Here is a 19,271-nt window from a genome sequence, read left to right on the forward strand (position 1 = left end):
AGGACAGGACCTTCATCAGGTCCGCGGTCCAGCGGCTGCTTCGGGAAGGCATCATCGAGGCCAGCAACAGCCCCTGGAGAGCCCAAGTGGTAGTAGTTAAAACTGGGGAGAAACACAGAATGGTCGTGGACTACAGCCAGACCATCAATTGGCACACGCAGCTCGACGCGTACCCCCTCCCACGCATATCTGATATGGTCAATCAGATTGCACAGTACCGGGTCTTCTCAACGGTAGACCTCAAATCCGCCTACCACCAGCTCCCCATCCGCAAAGCGGACCGTCCATACACTGCCTTCGAGGCAGACGCTCGTCTCTATCACTTCCTCAGGGTTCCCTTCGGCGGCAACAATGGGGTCTCGGTCTTCCAAAGGGAGATGGACCGAATGGTCGACCGGTTCGGTTTGCAGGCCACCTTTCCGTACCGAGACAACGTCACCATCTGCGGCCATGATCAGCAGGACCACGATGCCAACCTTGCCAAATTTCTCCACACCGGCACTCTCCTCAACCTCACCTACAACAAGGAGAAGTGCATGTTCAGCACAAACCGCTTAGCCATCCTCGGCTATGTGGTCCAGAACGGAATTCTGGGTCCCGATCCCGACCACATGCGCCCCCTCATGGAGCTCCCCCTCCCCCACTGCCTCAAGGCCCTCAAACGCTGCCTGGGGTTCTTTTCATACTATGCCCAGTGGGTCCCAAACCATGCGGACAAGGCCCGCCCACTCATACAGTCCACCCATTTTCCCCTGACGGCCGAGGCTCCACAGGCCTTCGCCTGTATCAGAGCCAATATCGCCAAGGCCGGGATACACGCAGTAGACGAGACGCTGCCCTTTCAAGTGGAGAGTGACGCATCAGACGTTACCCGAGCCGCCACCCTCAATCAGGCAAGCAGACCCGTGGCATTCTTTTCTCGCACCCTTAATGCCTCAGAAATTCGGCACTCATCCGTCGAAAAAGAGGCCCAAGCTATCGTTGAAGCTGTGCGGCATTGGAGGCATTACCTGGCTGGCAGGAGATTCACTCTCCTCACTGACCAACGGTCGGTAGCCTTCATGTTCAACACACAGCGGGGCAAGATCAAGAATGATAAGATCTTGAGGTGGAGGATCCAGCTCTCCACCTATAATTGCGAGATTTTGTATCGCCCCAGCAAGCTCATCGAGCCCCCAGGCGCCCTATCCCGAGGCACATGTGCCAGCGCACAAGTAGACCGACTCCGGGCCCTGCACGACAGCCTTTGTCACCCGGGAGTCACACGGTTGCACCATTTTGTAATGGCCCGCAATCTGCCCTACTCCGTCAAGGAAGTACGGACAATCACCAGGGACTGCCAGGTCTGTGCGGAGTGAAAACCACACTTCAACCAGCCGGATCGTGCGCGCCTGGTGAAGGCCTCCCGCTCCTTTGTGCGCCTCAGCGTGGATTTCAAAGAGCCCCTCCCCTCACCGACCGTAACACGTATTTTCTCAATGTGGTCGATGAGTACTCTAGATTTGCCTGCGCCATCCATGCCCCGATATGACGTCTGCCACCGTCATCAAAGCCCTCAACACAATCTTCGCTCTGTTCGGTTTTCCCGCCTACATCCACCGTGACAGGGGATCCTCATTCATGAGTGATGAGCTGCGTCAGTTCCTGCTCAGCAGGGGTATCACCTCCAAAAGACAACAAGCTATAACCCTCGGGGAGACGGACAGGTAGAGAGGGAGAACGGGACGGTCTGGAGGGCCGTCCAACTGGCCCTATAGTCCAGGAACCTCCCGGCCTCCCGCTGGCAGGAGGTCCTCCCTGATGCACTACACTCCATTCGGTCACTACTGTGCACCGCCACGAACAACACACCCCATGAAAGTCTCTGCCTTCCCCAGGAAGTCCATATCCGGGATGTCGCTCCCGATTTTGCTCGCAGCTCCAGGACCCGTCCTTCTCTGTAGACACGTCCGACTCCACAAGGCGGACCCGTTGGTGGAGAGGGTGCAGTTGCTCCATGCGAACCCCCAGTATGCCTACGTGGTGTAACCCGACGGCCGCCAGGATACTGTCTCCCTCAGGGACCTGGCACCAACAGGTTCCCCATACACACACCCCTCCGGCCCGGTGCCACCCTCCCCTCCCCCGGCGCTCCCAGCAGCAACCCCCCCAGGACCATACGTCCTCCCCTGCCCACGCCCGAGGACAAAGAGGATTTCAGCACGCTCCCAGAGTCACCGAAGGCCAAACCAGCATCGGCATCGCCGCCACCGCTGCGTCGCTCCCAGCGGCACATCAAAGCCCCGGACCGGTTGAATCTCTATCTGGTCCACTGGACTTCAAAACACATTTTTTTTCTCACAAAAATTGTATGTGTACAATTCAGTTGTTGTATATAATTCTCCACCATCCCCGCCGGACTCAATCTTAACAGCAAGTGAACGTGGTAAACCACTGTTGCACCGTTATTAGGTGATGTATGGTAGGACTGTACAACAGGTACGACGGTAGTCCCTGCCTGCTGGCTCCGCCCAGTAGGCGGTGTATAAATATGTGTGTCCTCCGTGAAGCAGCCACTTCGCCAACTGCTGTGGGAGGCCACACATCTTAAAGCAATAAATCCTCAGTTGTATTCAACTCTCGTCTTTCTGCAATTGATTGTGCATCACCTGGGAGGTCAGGGACAGGACAGGGTGGCACTCTCTCCCCTGGAACCCAGGACATCTTGGAACCGCCACCCTGGCACTAGTACGGTACCCGGGCATGCCAGCTTGGCAGGAGCTCTGCCAGGGTGCCAGGGTGACAGTGCCCGAGTGCTCAGGTGCCAGGGTGGCACTGCCAAGGGTCAGATCCTGAGGGGGACCATGCCCATGAAAGGAGGGATGAAAGGTGGGTGAAGGGTGGGTATGAAGGGGCCTCCGGAAGGTAGGGTGGGTGAAGATGGGGGTCCTGAAAGTGGGTGGCCCATAAGGGGACGTGGGAAAGCCTGAAAAGGGTGGCCCTCAGCGACCCCATAGCAGGATGTCCTCACCTGTGGGGGGGAGGGGGGGTAATGCCCACGTGTGTGGGGGTGACATTGCCTGTGTGTGGTGAGTGTGGGGGACCCTCAAGCTCACGAAGAGATCGGGACACCCTTTCAAAATGGTGGCCCAATCTCTGAGGAGCCAAGTGGTGAAAAAATTCAAAGGCACCATTTGACCAAAAAGTTTCTAAGTGTGGTAGCGAGCGGGAACTGTCCCAAGCTTCCTGACTCGTGACGCTATCATCGCAATAAGATGTGTGGCTTCTCGCCACAAATCGTGGTCCAGCCGGCTGATTCGCTTAGACCGCGCTCGGCAGCCCCCTTGCTAACAAGGGAGAGCAGCACTTAAACCGATCGAGCACAGTCAACCCCACTCAGCTCGCGGCCATGCCTCCGAAATGACCAGACCCACGATTCGGGAATGCCGACCTGGACAGACTACACAAAACGGTAAAGGCCAGACCGGATGCCCTGTTGCCCCGAGAGTCAGACAGGGCGGCCAGTGCCGCCTGGGAGGAAACGTCAGAGATAGTCAGCTCGGGGAGCGTGGCCAGGAGGACCGACACCCAGTGCCACAAGAAGTCCAACGGCCTCCACCGGGCTGCTCCAGTGAGTTTGCAGCGGATCCTCCAACCACTCCCCTCTCCCCCACAAATGAATGCGCCTGGCACTGTCCATGCCCAGCACCGTTCCATGCCACGGCCCACCCATGTCCAGCAGTGCCACCCACGCCTTCCCATCCCCCCCCCCCGATACTACCCCTCTTTTATACTCCCCATCCCGCCCCATACTCCCCATCCCTCCCATACGACCCATTTCCCCAAGCCCCCTCTCCCAGCACCCCCCTCCCCCCCATGATGAACAATGCGTGCGGTTAACAATGCCCCCTCTGTGTCCCCACAGGAGACGTTGTCCCACCATCGGCGGGAGAGGATCCAGATGGGTGGCGGGGTGCTGGACATCAGGGGCGCGATTCTCCGACCCCCCACCGGGTCGGAGAATCGCCAGGGGCTGGCATGAATCCCGTCCCTGCCGTGTCCCGAATTCTCCGCCACCAGAGATTCGGCGAGAATCACGCCCCGCCGTTCGGCGGGAATTGCGCCGGTCGGCGGGCCCACCGCTGGCGATTCTCCGGCCCGCAATGGGCCGAAATCCTGCCGTTGTCAACCCTCGCCAGCCGGCGTGGATTAGACCTCCTTTTCAGCGGCGGGACAAGGCGGCACGGGCAGGCTCCGGGGTCCTGGGGGGGAAGCGCGGGCCAATCTGGCCCCGGGGGGTGCCCCCACGGTGGCCTGGCCCGCAATCGTGGCCCACCGATCCGCAGGCGGGCCTGTGCTGTGAGGGCACTCTTTTTCTTCCGCCTTCGCCATGGTCTTCGCTATGGCGGAGGCGGAAGAGACCCCCTCCCCTGCGCATGCGTGAGGATGCCGTGAGCGTCCGCTGACGCTCCCGCGCATGCGTCGCCCGGCGAAGTCCTTTTGGCGCCGGCTTGCGTGGCGCCAAAGGCCTTTCCCGCCAGCCAGCGGAGCGGAAACTGCTCCGGCGCGGGCCTAGCCCCTCAAGGTGAGGGCTTGACCCCTAAAGGTGCGGAGAATCCCGCATCTTTGGGGCGGCCCGACGCCGGATTGATCCGCGCCGTTTTTGGCGCCGGGTAGCGGACATTGCGCCGTTTGCGGAGAATCCCGCCCCAGCGTCCTCACCTCCTATGAGGAACGGGCCCTGGAGGTCACAGGTCACAGGGGAGGCCGAGGACTGAGCAGTGACCACCGTAGAGGTTGGCGCATGGTGCAAAGGTGAGGAATCACAGCCCACCACCCAGATGACCTGTTACACATTAGTTGATAATGCCATGCAGACTGACCTATCCCTCCCACTGACCACATGTCCATTCTGCCGCAGGACCTGCAGCCAACAGTGCTAGCCTATTTAGATGGCCACCCTCGCCTTCCAAGAGAACAACTCGGAGGAGAGCTCCAAGGATGCCACCGTTATCGCTGCACAGCTGTCATCCCCACCCTCCACCAGTGCAGAGACACTTATCTCAGTAGATGACAGTAGTGGTCAGGCTTCTGGAGCATATTCTTTTGGTGCGCATCAGGTGGTGGCAGGAACCGCCAGGAGAGGCAGCGGTTGGAGGTCTGCTGGATCCCAGGACCCAGCTGGGTCCCAGTCAGATGCTGAGCCTCTGGTAGTCTCATCCAGAGTTGATGCAGACCATAGGGTGTGGCTGTGAGATGCAGAGGGGGATGTTAGCGACACTCCAGCAGGTCCATAGCTGGTTGGAGCAGTCCCAGAGGCTACTGGTCCTTTGAGATAGCATAGAGCTGCCAATCAAGTGACTTATAAAAGTCGATCGGTGCGAAATTCAATGTAAACAACCAAGAATAAATGGATAAAAGGAGGCATACTGTAACAGTGAAACCACAGATCTTATTGAACCTTCAAGGGGAGTGAAATGCTTCTCCAAGAAACAAGTTGCAAAATGGCTCTGTTCTGTGAGAGGATTTTAGGACAGATAGGCTGAAGCTGTACTTTGCCCTGTTAGTGGGTGTTAAACATGAAAGAAACAGACTCAAATTTGCCCCCATTTCAGGGAGCCCCCCGACCTGGCCTCCTCCAGTCTAACCTGAGCCCCCCACAACACCCAGCTCCCTTGAAGGATCCTCCCAGAGCACCTGGCCTACGACTGCTGAGCCCTTGTGCTCCCCGGAGTTACATGGAGAGGGGTACTCACCTCCGTGTTCCCCTTTGTAGCCCATGGCACCCACTTTTAAGGACCAGTAGTGATGTGCTCCTGGGTGACTTCACGCGGAGGGGAGGTGTCAATGTTGGGGAGAGAATGGCAGTCCACTTCTGGCTTTGTTGTAGGGGGTGAGGCGGTGGAGGTATGGGGACAAAATATGCTGTCAACCAAACCGCTTTTGGGTCAACTGGTGTAACCTTTTAAGAAGACTGCATGCTTTTATATTAATAGTGCCTTCTTTTAATGAACTATCAAATTTCCCTATTGCCAGGAAACCTTGCAAATGAAAGGAGGACCCTTCAGTGATTTTACAGCCTGGTTTGTGAGTCAGGCAGAGCAGTCAAACCTCATTTCTGAAACCTGTCCAACACCAAACTGTCCCAACCATGATATCTCCATTTCCCCACCCAATGATCTCTCTGTATTTCCCACTTCCTGTGATTCCTGCGTCCCATCACCATCAGACCTTGTCCCTGCTTCACACTGCAGTCGTGTGCGTTGCAAGATTGCTCATCCATTAGGTGACCTGTCAAACTGGCTAAGTGGGAGGCCTTGAAGGCAGGAGAAACTTGTAAAACATGCACTGGATTTAAAACTCCAGACTGTTCAAGGAAAAGAAAACTGCTCTGTTTCCCATCCACACCTCTCACCATCTTCCCCAACTCCTTGCCACGCCAGCTGGCGCCGAAAGGTCTTCGCCGGGCGACGCATGCGCAGGAGCGTCAGCGGCTGCTGACGTCATCTCCGCACATGCGCAGGGAAGGGGGTCTTTTCCGCCTCCGCCATAGTGAAGACCATGGCGAAGGCGGAAGAAAAAGAGTGCCCCCACGGCACAGGCCCATCCGCGGTTCGGTGGGCCCCAATCGCGGGCCAAGGCACTGTGGGGGCACACCCCGGGGCCAGATCGCCCCGTGCCCCCCCCAGGACCCCGGAGCCTGCCCGCGCCGCCTTGTCCCGCTGGTAAGGTAGGTGGTTTAATCCATGGCGGCAGGAGTGGGTAGACAGCGGCGGGACTTCGGCCCATCGTGGGCCGGAGAATTCGCCGGGGGTAGGCCCGCCGACCAGCGCGGCGCGATTCCTGCCCCCACCAACCGGCGCAGTGGGGCAATTCCCGCCCCCGCCTGTCATGATATTCAAACATACATCATAACACATACATAATGATAGACAGACCAACGGACCAATTAGCACACATAACACGACAGCCAATCACAGACAAGAGCAGACACAGTATAAGACAAGAAACATGACACTTCCTGGGCAGTCCATCTGGAAACAGCACAGGGCCAGGACACTCACACAGTCACAACGTGCTGAGTACCAAGTCAGATGTGTAAATACCTAGTTGGAATAAAACTGCGTTGTACCAATCGCAACCGTGTTGGTTCGTCTGTACCTCAGAGCACCCAACACCTCATGATACCAGGCGTGAATCGATGCCTACCGGCAAATCTGCCATCCTGAGCCATGGACACCCGCAACAAACCGCAGCCGTTGCAAGTCGCTGGGAACCTGGACACAAATTGGAAGCTCTTCAAGCAGCGATTCGAATTCTTCATGCAAGCCAATGAAAAACAGGGCGCCTCGGACGAAACAAAGATTGCCATGCTCCTCACTACCACAGGTCAGCACGCCATCGATGTATACAACTCCTTGGTGTTCGCGGAAGGCGAGAACAAATCTAAGTATGACACGGTCCTCCTCAAGCTCGACAAGCACTTCAACGTTGAGGTCAACGAAAGCTTTGAGTGGTATGTCTTTCAGCAGCGCCTGCATGGTAAGGATGAGCTCTGATAGTCCTTCCTGACGCACCTCCGCATACTCGAGCAGTCCTGCGGTTAGGACACCACCTCAGAGTCCATGATCCGGGACCAGATCGTTTTTGGCGTTGCCTCCAGTGGCCTACGCCAGCAGCTTCTAAAAATTAAAGGCCTGACCTTAGCATCTGCAGTTGGAGCCTGTGTCCTGCATGAAAATGCGACCAGCCGCTATGCCCAATTTCAGGCGACCGAATCGGCACGGAGGGGGTCCCACGCGATCGAATCGGCAAGCCAGGCCGCCCACGAGGCCGAACGCATCCAGGCAATCGAGTTTCTCCTGGCCCGCGGCCCGGACGAGGGCGGCTGTTTTGCGAGCTTTTTAAGGCCTCCCGCGTTTGTGCGCGCCAAAACCTACGGCAACACTGAGGGACGTGCTGCGCAGGCGCGCCCGACGCAAGACCGAACTGCGCATGCGCAGTGGCATAACGAACACCATGACGTCATGACGTGCGGCAACTGTGGAGCTGCACATTTAAAAGGGCAATGTCCTGCAAAAACCCGACAATGCCTACGCTGTGGCAAGATGGGCCACTACGCTGCCTATTGTCGAGCGGCTCAACCTGTTGGTCTTCCACATCTCCGACAACCTCGCAGGAACGTGCGGACCATTCAGCCTCCACATCACGACATCCAAACCGACGACACAGATGACCAAGACACCTTCCGTGTTGCGGTCACTGATGCGAACCGGGTCAACACCATCAATCCAGGCGACGAATGGAGTGCCACCCTAACGGTCAACCGATCGCCGCTCACTTTCCGCCTGGACACTGGCGCCTCCGCCAACCTCCTAGCATGGTCAGCCTTCTACGCCATGAAGGTCAGACCACCAATCCAGCCATCCCGGTGCAAGATGGTCGACTACAACGGGAACATTATCCCGGCCATGGGATCCTGCCAGCTGCAGGTGACACACAAAACACACACGGCCACACTCTCGTTCGAGATAGTTGGCTCATCGAAGGACTCCCTGCTGGGCGCACAGGCATGTAAGGCTCTCCACCTTGTGCAACGAATTCTCTCTCTCTCTCCAGACGACACATCTGACTTCCCGGATGCAGAGTTCAACGCACAGCTCCAATCGCTCCTCGCCCACAACCAGGTGGCATTCGAGGGCATGGGAACACTGCCATACACCTACCCAATTCGCCTCAAACCGGACGTCAACCCAGTCATTCACGCACCTCGCAGGGTTCCTGCGCCACTTAAAGACCGCCTCAAGCAGCAGCTGCAGGATCTCCAGGACCAAGGGGTCCTATCCAGGGTCACGGAGCCCACGCCATGGGTCAGCTCCATGGTGTGTGTCAAGTAGCCCTCTGGCGAGCTCCGCATCTGTATACACCCCAAAGACCTCAATAATAATATTATGAGGGAACATTATCCCATACCCAAACGGGAGGAGATCACCAGTGAAATGGCCCAGGCGAAGATATTCACGAAACTGGATGCTTCTAAAGGATTTTGGCAGATCCAACTGGACCCGTCCAGCCGAAAGCTATGTACCTTCAACACCCCTTTCGGCAGGTTCTGCTACAACTGGATGACATTTGGCATCATCTCGGCATCCGAGGTCTTCCATAGAATCATGGAGCAGATGATGGAAGGCAAGAAGGGGTGCGCGTATATGTGGACGATGTCATCATCTGGTCCACCACAACACAGGAGCACATATATCGTCTCCAACGCGTTTTTGCCCGCATACGGGAAAACGGCCTGCGCCACAACCGAGCCAAGTGTTCCTTTGGCAAGACCGAGGTGAAGTTCATGGGGGACCATATCTCCCGGTCAAGGGCCCATCCGGATGCAGACAAGGTGAGCGCCATCACAGCCATGCTGCAGCCGGCCGACAAGAAGGCTGTCCTACGCTTCCTTGGCATGGTCAACTTCCTGGGGAAGTTCATTCCCAACCTTGCCTCCCACACGACGACTCTGCGCCACCTCATCAGAAAATCCACAGAGTTCCAGTGGCAACACACACACCAGCTGGAATGGGAGGAGCTCAAACGCAAACTCACTACGGCACCAGTGTTGGTGTTTTTTGACACGTCTCGTGCCACCAAAATCTCAACTGATGCCAGCCAATCCGGCATTGGAGCAGTGCTCCTGCAGAGGGATGACACGGCATCAAGGGCCACAGTGGCCTATGCATCGCGGGCCATGACCCCCACAGAGCAGCGCTACGCGCAAATCGAAAAAGAATGCCTGGGCTTGCTAACCGGTTTCGACAAGTTCCACGATTACGTCTATGGTCTTCCACGGTTCACGGTCGAAACTGACCACCGCCCCCTGGTCAGCATAATAAACAAGGACCTGAACGAGATGACCCCTCGCCTCCAGCGCATCCTACTTAAACTCAGGAGGTATGACTTCCAACTGGTCTACACTCCAGGAAGGACCTCATCGTGGCGGATGCCCTATCCAGAGCAGTGAGCACGCCGCCAGATGCGGAGGGGTTCGCATGTCAGGTCGAGGCACAGGTAGCTTTTACAGCGGCAAATCTGCCGGCTGACGACTCCAGTCTGGCCCGTATCCGCCGAGAGTCTGCGGCCGACTCCCTTCTGCAGCGAATGATGCGCCACATGACGGGAGGATGGATCAAAGGGCAGTGTCCGCAGTTCTATAATGTACGGGACGACCAAGCTATCATTGATGGTGTCCTTCTGAAGCTGGACCGGATTGTGATTCCGCACAGTATGCGCCAGCTGGTTCTCGACCAACTACACGAACGCCACTTGGGGGTTGAGAAGTGCAGATGGAGGGCTCGAGGGGCGGTATACTGGCCGGGCATCAGTGACGATATTGCCAACATGGTGCTCAACTGTACAACCTGCCAAAGGTTTCATCCGGCCCAACCTCCTGAGACGCTTCTGCCCCATGAGCTGGTGACGTCCCCCTGGGCAAAGGTGGGTGTCGACCTATTTCATGCGCTTGGCATGGACTATGTCATCATAGTTGACTACTTCTCAAACTACCCAGAAGTCATACGCCTGCACGATTTGACGTTGTTTGCTGTCATCAGGGCCTGCAAAGACACTTTTGCTCGCCACGGCATTCCGATGACTGTCATGTCGGACAATGGGCCCTGTTTTGCCAGCCATGAATGGTCGTCCTTTGCTGCTTCGTATGGCTTCACACACGTGACGTCCAGCCCTCTGCATCCCCAGTCCAATGGAAAGGCGGAGAAGGGCGTTCACATTGCCAAGCGGCTCCTCTGCATGGCTGCTGCTGCTGGGCGGACTTCTACCTCGCCCTGCTGGCCTATCGCTCGGCCCCACTAGCCACGGGTCACTCACCAGCACAGCTGCTGATGGGTCACGCCCTCAGAACCACTGTGCCTTCCATCCTGGCACCAACAATAGACCATGCTCCGGTACTGCATAGGATGCAACTGCAGCGCGATCGCCAGAAGAGATCGTACGACATATGGGCAACTGATCTTCCCGCCCTGACCCCTGGAGACAACGTCCGCATCCACCTACCAGACGGTGGCTGGTCAGCACCTGCCGAAGTTCTCCGACGCGTGGCTCCCCGCTCGTTCCTGGTACGCATGCCGGATGGATCCGTGCATAAGCGCAATCGTCGAGCCCTTCGCTTACTTCCACGCTCGCAACGGGACCCTACACAGACGCCGTGTCCTCCATTGGTTCCTGAAAGCGACTTTGTGGAGCTGCCATATACCATGCCCCTTCTGTCGCCACCCGTGGCCAGGCTCGCACCTCAACCAGATGGTTCTCGACCCACCCTTGAGGCGGTCAACCCGAATTTGTTGCCCACCTACTAGACTGGACTTATGAGACTGTTCACACGTCAAACTTTAGCAACTACTGTTTTGTAACATGTCACTGTTTTATCGTTCCAGGCCTCGTTTGATCGTTCCAAATTTCAACGTTGATCTTCTTTTGTTATGGAACAACCTCGTTAGCATGTCACATCTGACATCGCCCCTTGTATATAGTTAAGCCCCATGTACATGATGTAAATATTACGCACACACACCTTTAGCTGCACTCAGGACACATTTATATTTATAACCATGTAGACACATAATCTTGTAAAAAAGGGGGGATGTCATGATATTCAAACATACATCATAACACATACATAATGATAGACAGACCAACGGACCAATTAGCACACATAACACGACAGCCAATCACAGACAAGAGCAGACGCAGTATAAGACAAGAAACACAACACTTCCTGGGCAGTCCATCTGGAGACAGCACAGGGCCACGACCTCATTAGCAAGACACTTACACAGTCACAACGTGCTGAGTACCAAGTCAGATGTATAAATAGTTGGTTGGAATAAAACTGCGTTGTACCAATCGCAACCGTGTTGGTTCGTCTGTACCTCAGAGCACCCAACACCTCACCACCGAATCTCTGGTGCTGGAGAATTCAGGACACAGCGGGGGCGGGATTCACGCCAGCCCCCGGCAATTCTCCGACCCAGTGGGGGGTCGGAGAATCGCACCCCAGGTTACTGATCCATTTTGGAAAAAAAGCTAATGGAATTTCCTTAGATACTCCAGATATTCTTGCCATACATTATATGATGTACCATAAAGTATTCCATTTACCATTTAATCATATCATTTAACACCTCTTAATTTCATATATTTCATGACTATTGATAGATGGATTGCACAATCGAACAATTAAATCTTTTCTTCAATGGATATCCCCAGCTAAAGCATTCATCTGTCAAAATCTGACTACTCATCCCTTCTCCCTTTTAAGCTATTTTATCTCCCCTCTGCCCAAGAATTGCTAGAGTTATATGTTACGTGATATTGTTCTCGTGCACTTGCAGACCAAAGCGTCCGGTTCTCTGCCCTACCCATTATTTGGTTGATGTCACTGGTGATACACCCTGCATGACTAATCAACTGGTATAATTTCACTGGTATAATGTTGTGCATAAGAATCTAGTCATGCTGTTGTACAAAGCTATTGCACTTAATTTTAATCAGTGACAAGTTGGCAGGTAGGGCACAATTAATGCCTCACTCACCATAACCCTCTCAATGACACAAACTTACCCGATTGATTGATTCATTCATCTTGATAGTGTATTTATCTACAAGCTTAATTCATTTCCTAATGTTATGGAACATATATTAGATTTATTTTCAAGAGGAATTCCTCAGAGCCCAAACTGCAGAAAAACACTGATGTTAATAATCATTCTTACTGATGGTGTCAGATGAAGAATTTAACATGCTTGTATCAAATTCCTCTCTCTCGACTATTTGAATACAGGCATTGGGCAAGACGTTCTAGCTGTTCACGCTGGAGGGTCCTTCCGGTCCCGTGAGCGATGTACCCATGTCATGTGTTTCCTGGATTCAGTGGGAAACCCCACTGATAGCGGCAGGACCAGAAGATCCCACCGTCTCCTGCCATCGTGAACACGCAGAGAATCACGGCCATTATTTGAAGTAGAATCAATTAGAGGAGCAGTCTACGGACTTATAGTAAAAGCAGATTACTGCAGATGTTGAAACCTGAAAGAAAAACAGAAATTGTTGGGAAATTTCAGCAGGTCTGACAGCATCTATGGAGAGAGAATATAGAACATAGAACATACAGTGCAGAAGGAGGCTATTCGGCCAATCGAGTCTGCACCGACCCACTTAAGCCCTCACTTCCACCCTATCCCCGTAACCCAATAACCCCTCCTAACCTTTTTGGTCACTAAGGGCAATTTAGCATGGCCAATCCACCTAACCTGCACATCTTTGGACTGTGGGAGGAAACCGGAGCACCCGGAGCAAATCCACGCAGACATGGGGAGAACGTGCAGACTCCGCACAGACAGTGACCCAGTGGGGAATCGATTCTGGGACCCTGGCGCACAGAAGCCACAGTGCTAGCCACTTGTGCTACTGTGCTGCCCAAACAGAACGAACGTTTTGAGTCTGGATGATTCTTCGAGGTGAAGGGTCATCCAGACTCAAAATGATAAGCTCTGTTCTTTCTCCACAGATGCTGTCAGACCTTCTGGAATTTTCCAACATTTTCTGCTTTTGTGGGGAGTTATAGTTTTCAGCCCAGTGGAACAGGTTTTCATTCTTGGAGAGCCGAAAGAAAAAGAGAGGACTGTCAGAGAACTGCTGGCCTTGGCAACATCAATACAATATGGAGGGTGGTGACAGAGGCAGATTGGAAGATGATGGTGAGAGAGGACTATTAACAAATTAATTTCTTGCTTCCATCCTCATGAGGAGCATGAAATGATGGGCTTCACGTAGCAGTAATGGTCATTTGTGGTTGGAAAGGATACCAGTGGAGGAAACAAGAGGAGAGAGTAAGGACAAAAATATTGATAGTCTAATGGAGTCGCAAAGCAGCTGCTGTGGCACGTGAATAACCTGAAAATGGGGCTCTTAAGACAATTTCACGCTGAGAGGTAAGGCGATGGGCTGATAATCCAGTGTGGCCGGCAGACGGGGGTTCAAGTCCCATCCTTGTCTTTAATGTACCTATTGTATCCCTGTTTGGTTAGCTCATTTGGCTGGATGGCTGGTTCATGATGTGGGGCGATGCCAACAGGATGGGTTCAATTCCCATACCGGCTGAGGTTACCCACGAAGGCCCCACCTTCCCAATCTTGTCCCTCATCTGAAGGGTGGTGACCCTCAGGTTAAATCACCACCTGTAGGCTCTCTCTCAAAAGGGGAGCAGCCTACGTTCATCTGGGACTTTGGCAACTTTCCTTTCACTGTGCATCAGTGATGGAGGGATTTAATGATAGAGGGCGGGATTCTCCCCTATCCTGCGGGGTGGGGGGTCCCAGAGGGATGGAGTGGCGGGAACCACTCCGGCATCGGGCCGCTCCAAAGGTGAGGATTTCTCCACACCTTTAGGGCCAAGCCCTCACCTTGAGGGGCTAGGCCCACGGCAGAGTGGATGGAGCACCGCCGGCCGGAAAGGCATTTGGCGCCACGCCAGCCGGGGCCGAAGGGACTCTGCCGGCCGGCGGAAGTCTGCGCATGCGTGGGAGCGTCAGCGCTGCTGACGTCATCCCCGCGCATGCGCAGGGGGGGGGGTCACTTCCGCATCGGCCATCACGGAGGCTATGGCCGAGGCGGAAGGAAAAGAGTGCCCCCATGGCACAGGCCCGCCCGTGGATCGGTGGGCCCCGATCGCGGGGCAGGCCACCGTAGGGGCACCCCCAGGGCCAGATTGCCCCCCACCCCCCCAGGACCCCGCAGCCCGCCCATGCCGCCAGTCCCGCCGGGAAGGTAGGTGGTTTGATTCACGCCGGCGGGACTGGCATGACAGCAGCGGGACCTCTGCCCATCGCGGGCCGTAGAATCGCCAGGAGGGGGGGCCCGCAGACCGGCGCGGCGCGATTCCCACCCCCGCTGAATTTTCGGGACAGGAGAATTCGGCGGCCGGCGGGGGCGGGATTCATGCCGCCCCCCGGCGATTCTCCGACCCGGCAGGGCGTCGGATAATCCCGCCCCAGAATGTGGTGTTTGGGGTGCTGATCAAGTGGGTGTTTTGTCCTGGATGGTGTCAAATGTTGAGTGGCTGTTGTATTTCCTGCATGCCGATAAGCTACTACACTTCATTGGTTGCATGAAACTTCACTGAAGGCCTGAAGTGCACAATTTAAATCCAAGCCTTTGCTTTGTTCCTCTTTCTCTAATCTCCACACCACATTATTGTTTTTATTAGAGGCCCAAATGCAATAAATTGGTTTGGGTTTGTGTTGGCATTGTTCTCACAGAATTGAAGTATGTGTGAGCTAATGTTTGTCTCCCACCATTGCCAACAGAACACTCAGAAAAAAACTGACTGGGTTGCGTAAACGTTTCCACAGATTTATTTTGCATTTACAAAACCAAAACTAGCCAGGTGCTTCTTCAACAGTTTTGATTCTAATCTCCAGATTTAGGTGGGATAACAGGTATTCGTAAAGTAAATTATGTCATGCCCAGCTAATGGCATGTCATATTTATAACTTTAAATATGGACTGTGTTTGTATGGAAACTTCTGGAATTGTTTTTTGTTTGTTTAAATGAACACTGATGAAGTGTTAAGATGACTGCCAAAGGGTTAGGTGACCTTTGCTTATCTGCACTATCAAACTTCCCGAAAGTTCTAATTGAAGCCTCTCCCTGGAATGGACATATCCAGACAGTACACCTCTGTGGAAGTCAAGCCTGCCATTGTTCTAAACCTGCTCAAAATACAGAGTCAATGGACTCCTAGAGTGCGATGCTCCCAATCTATGACTAAGTGCTCCCGCCAGTGGAAAAACCAGAGTGATATGCGCTGGTGCTAGGAGAGACTCCGATGTGCCATGCAATGGCACATTGAATTTTTTTTTTGCCACAAACAGGTTTTCAGTGTCATTATATGGCAGACTGGGATCCGTGCTGGGATTGAAAGTGCAGGGATTTAATCTCTCTGACATGCCCGCACCTCAGAGTCTCCATGTTTAAAGGTTCCCCAGCCTAAAGATGCAGCAGCCCACCCCCCCCCCCCCCCCCCCCCCCGCCCAGATTTCTGGCAGGGCACCCCACCCTTAGTAATGCCCTTCAGCACATCCTCACACCCCCTCAGTTCCTACCCCTTGGCAGAGCAAACCTGGCACCTTGCAGTCCGAGGGGTGGCAAGGGGTTAAGAACCCCTCCTACAATTGCGTCCAAGATATTGGTGGGGAGGGGTGTCCTTAATGGGTGCTGGGGGTCAGGGGGGCTTGTGCTGAGCTGGCGGGGCTCAGGTTGGGGGTCTTTTCTGAGATGTGGTTCAATCCAAAGTGCTTCCTATAAAGAGTAGCTGGGGGCAACCTCTCCCCTTTCTGAGAAGCACTAGAGATCAAAAAGGCAGCATCCTAAAAAAAACTATGTTTCGAAAAAACACCTGCTCCCCTGAGTTAATGGATCCTTGCAGAGCCATAAAAATAAACAATCTTAATCCCCCTTTGAAACTACCTCGACTTGTCAATCAAAACGCTTTTAGCAAGCAATGGTGCATGAAATGGAATGTAACCAATGCAGTTAAAAGCTCTTAGCTTTCCCGGCATGCAAACAGTCTTCAATAATTTAAAGGGCAATGCAATTGACTGTGGGAAAACCGCTTCCAAGTTTTCCACCACATCAAATGAAATGCGTTTACATTCATCTCACAGATCTTTGAACTTGGCATACTGACAGACTGTTTAAAGGGTTTCGAGTATAGATGGGATACTTTAACTATATTATGATAGATGTGTATTTATGTGATACAGACTGATTGTTTAATGGGTTTAGGGGTATATGTGTGAGAACACTTTCACTTTCTCATGAGAAAACTTTAATTTTGAAATACTGACTGTTGATGGGTTTAAAGGCTGCAGATGGGGAGAGCAGCCAAATGAATTCCATCCCTGACCTGAGTCCTCCAGCCCAGCAGAAGTCGTTCTGACCCTCACTTCCCATGAAGGACCCACTTCTGCACCTTGGAATCAATTGTAGTGAGATCACTTACCACCTTGCCACACCTCGAACTGCAAGCTGCCAGTTCCACACTCCTCAGGTCTTACACCAAATACATGCCAGCGAGGCTCTCGACTGGGGGTGGGGGTCCCGCTACATCTTCCCAGCTGGCAGGTGAATCGGGAATTCTGCCCATCAATAACATGCTGAACAGCTCTAATGAGTTTTTGCATGTTCCTGGTGGGTCAGGGCGGGAAGCTCTTTGGGGATGTCGGGAAACTCGTTATGGCAGGCTGGGTGACCGAGCGACCCGCAGCTGATTTGGCGCCTGGCGTGAATCCCAATTTTGGCTCAGCGCAGGATTCAGTGGACCAATGGGGATCTGCGGCTAGTGAGTAGCCCTGGAGATTCACGGCCCTAGACTCTATTTCTCCTGGGTCGCAATTTAACAAATGAAAGATAACAAGACTAGTTATCCAAAATTAAGTCTGAGAGACCCCAAGTCCTATTGTGTAGTGATGGCTTTGGACTTCCAAACCATTCTGTTTAGACATGCCAGTGTTGGTCGTGTGATCAACATTTGCTTGGGATAATGAGTTTTATATAAAGACTCAGAGAGACCCAGGGCAGTGTGCAGAAAATCACGTGAGGAACAGCAACTGTAGGAATGGCAGTGATATATTTGCTTTTTATGAACCACCAGCAGGCAGGCAGCCTGAGAACCAGTAAATTAAAGCAAAATACTGCCGAGGCTGAAGACATGAAATAAAAAATGAAAATGCTGGAAAAACTCCGCAGATTTGGCAGAATCTGTGGAGAGGGAAATCGAGTTAACGTTTTCAATCCACTATGAATCATCTCCAGCGTTCCGAGAACCAGACTGAAATTAGGTACAAGCAGCCATACAGCCAAAGTACTTACCCTTTCCATTTCAAAGTTGACCTGATATCCAACTTCCTAGACATTTGATTACAAGTAACTGCAGAACCTCCTGTGAACCCTGCACTTTACAATTCACTCACTTCAACTTAAAATCCATGGGAGACTAGAAATTGTAAATCAGAGATTGAATTATTTTGGGGTGTGGTGGTGGCACAGTGTTATTGTCACTGGACTAGTAAACCAGAGACCCAGAGTAATGTCCTGGGGTCCCAGGTTCAAATCCCACCACTGCAGATGGTGCAATTTGAATTCAATAAAGAAATCTGGAATTAAAAAGTCCAATGATGACCATGAAACCATTGCTGATTGTTATAAAAACCCATCTGCTTCACTAATGTCCTTTAGGGAAGGAAATCGGCTGTCCTTATCTGGTTTAGCTTCCATGTGGCTCCAGATGCACAGCAACCTGGCTGACTCTTAACTGTCCCTCAAGGGCAACTAAAGATGGGAAATAAATGCTGACCCAGCCTGTGATGCCCCCATCCTATGAAGGAATAAAAACAAAATTGCAATCTGTAAAAGTGCATAATCATTATCTGTATCCAATCTTTATGACTGACTGTTAATTCAGGGTAAGTGTGTGGAAATGAATAACCTTCATCATTTTAAACTCATAATAGCTTACTGCTGAATTATTTAATTGGAATACACGCTCCACTCTTTCCATACGAACACATACTGATTATGGGCAGCAAACGAACACATACATTTTGTCCGTGACAAAGAAAAGTACTGGGCAGGATTCCCTGTCCCGCCGCATCCACTTTCTGGTGTGTCACGCCCCCACCGGCAGCGGGATTCTCATTCCCGGTGCCGGCCAATGGGGTTTCCCATTGTGGACATCCCCACACCATTGGGAAATCCATGGACGTGAGTGCGCTGCAGGTGAAATGGAGGATCCCGCCGATGCAGAATCCAGCCCATTAAATTTAAATATATGGTGTAATCATTGTCGCATTGGTGTTGCACTGTTACGTGTTCCATCATACAGTTATCTTTCTTTGTTTTTCTTTTTTTAAAATTTAAAGTACCCAATTAATTTTTTTTCCAATTAAGGGGCAATTTAGCTTGGCCAATCCACCTACCCGGCACATCTTTGGTTTGTGGGGGTGAGACCTATGCAGACACGGGGAGAATATGAAAACTCCACCCAGGGCTGGGTCCTTGGAGCAGTGCTAACCACTGCGCCACCGTGCTGCTCTACTCAGTTATCTTTCATAAGCATGACAAATCATCTCAGCGGGAAGTATTATGTGAGTAATGGAATTACTTCAGGTTGATTTACACAATGGAAATAATGCAATGCAATGCCAAGAATCACTCTAATTTC

Source organism: Scyliorhinus torazame, chromosome 1 (assembly GCF_047496885.1).
Source record: "Scyliorhinus torazame isolate Kashiwa2021f chromosome 1, sScyTor2.1, whole genome shotgun sequence".
In the NCBI taxonomy this organism is placed as follows: Eukaryota; Metazoa; Chordata; class Chondrichthyes; order Carcharhiniformes; family Scyliorhinidae; genus Scyliorhinus; species Scyliorhinus torazame.